Below are 2500 nucleotides of genomic sequence, written 5' to 3'. Positions count from 1 at the left end.
AATTTTTGCATGCATGAGTGTGAGTCTTTGCCTGTGTATGGCTGTGAATGCACGTGAGTGCTGTGTGTGTGTGTGCATGTGTCTAAATCCTTCCTACTTTGCTTTTCTATTCAGAACTCCCTTTTCTTCCATTTTAAAATGTATATGCAACTATATTATTGAATTATACTGTATAATTTAACTCAACTCACCCATAAAGCCCCTCAGTCCCACTGGTGTTGTTGTTAACTTGTTGTTAACCAGTTAACCAGTGTTAACTGTATGGATATTCTAGGAAACACACAACCCCATATCTCTCTTGAGGGGTTCTGTGTTTGCATGTTAACTTGTTTCCGTCATTGCCATGCCCTTGGTTTCCTCGTTTACCCCCGGCTCTCTGAGGGGAACGTACATCGTTTGAGATGCAAAGTAGGATTTGATGGATTGTCAGGTTGTAATGAAATACTCCACCTTAAGCTGTCACTCTGCAGGACGCCTTTATGTGTTAGTTTAGCTTATCCCACTTACTGCTGTAAGCTACATAACACTAGTTTGCATTCAGAGACACACACACACACGCACACACACACACACACACACACACACACACACACACACACACACACACACACACACACACACACACACACACACACACACACACACACACACACACACACAGACACAGACACAGACACATACACACACACACACACACAAACAATAGACACACTCTCCCATGCACACAGAACCCCACCGTGCTCCAGTGTGTACAGTCCTAATGTCCCACCGGGGTGTGGACTGCACACACGCAGCTGTGTTATTAAACCAGACCACAGACAGAGGAAAACCTTGGTGTACCTGAGTCAGCTACCACCTCGCTCTCTCTCTCTCTCTCTCTCTCTCTCTCTCCTCTCTCCTCTCTCTCTCTCTCTCTCTCCTCTCTCCTCTCTCTCTCTCTCTCTCTCCTCTCTCTCTCTCTCTCTCACCCTCCCTCTTGCTCACACACACACACACACACACACACACACACACACACACACACACACACACACACACACACACACACGCGCACACACACACACACACACACACACACAAGCAAATGCGCACGCGCACACAAGCAAATGTGCACACCGAGCCCACACAAACAGAGAAACACACACATACACACGCACACACACACACACACACACACACACACACACACACACACACACACACACACACACACACACACACACACACACACACACACACACACACACACACACACACACACTCTCTTCCTCCCTTGTCTTCATTGTTCTCCTGTTCTTCCTCATGTCTCTCCCCACTCAGCCCTCTCAGGATGACGCTGCTCGGGGCCAGCAGACTATAGGTGCTGGGTGTCTTCTGAGGAGACTACGGACAGCCTTGAGAAGCACACTGCGATGTTCTCTGATACAGTATGGATTCCCCAACTCAAATGGAAAATGTGTGAGTTCTTATAGCTACTAGAGTCTAGTAGCTATAAGAACTCACACATTTTCCAGCATATCGTCTGAAGATTGTTCGCATCGACAGTCCGTCTAGTTACTAGACGGACTGTCGATGCGAACAATCTTCAAAGGATATGCAAACTGAGAGTACACAGGGAACACGAATATTGGAAATGCTTTTGTATTTAATAGGACTAAAATCCTAACCATTATAACCATGTTTTAAACACGTTAACAATTGAACAATTCATCTTAATCCAGCAATACGTACGGTGTGTGTGGTCATGACAGGAGCTGATCACACTGAGTGGAGTGTTGAGAGGCCGGTGATGGGGTGATGATCCGGGCACCGTATCCGACAGTCAGAGAGCGTACTGAAACCGCTGTAGGCCGGACCCCAGCGTACCGCTGTAGGCCGGACCCCACCCTCAGGAGCAGACGCACTACAGGACAATGGAAAGAAAGCAACAGACAGCCAGCGCGCGCCTTCCGCCTGTGTGGCTGTGTCAGGCAGAGTGCATGCTACGTGAGCGGGCTAACGAGCCGGTTGTTGTCGTTCGGAGTTTGACTCCGCAGTCATGATTTTTTCCACCGGTGGTCTGATCGCTGTTTGTGTCTGGGTTGGCGCGGTGAGTCACTCAAGGTGTGAGGACATCGCTTCTCTTTACTTGGACTTAAATGCTCGAGTCATCGGTGGTTTGAGTGCACCTGCAATGTCTGTTTTCAGCTTTTGAATCACGCAAACATGCACATGCACGCGCACATGAACACACGCACGCACACATGAGCACACACACGCACACATGAACGCACACATGAACACACACGCGCACACATGACCACACACACACATGAACACATACGCGCACACATGAACACATGCACACAAACGCACACATGAACACACACGGGCACACATGAACACACTCACGCACTCTCCAGTGAACATCCGGGGATTGTTATAGTGGTCAAACCATGTTTTATTTAATATTGTTTTACTCTGTGTGTGTGTGTGTGTGTGTGTGTGTGTGTGTTTCTGT

This window comes from Gadus chalcogrammus, chromosome 7 (genome assembly GCF_026213295.1).
Source record: "Gadus chalcogrammus isolate NIFS_2021 chromosome 7, NIFS_Gcha_1.0, whole genome shotgun sequence".
Classification (NCBI taxonomy): Eukaryota; Metazoa; Chordata; class Actinopteri; order Gadiformes; family Gadidae; genus Gadus; species Gadus chalcogrammus.
This window is presented reverse-complemented; position numbering follows the sequence as displayed.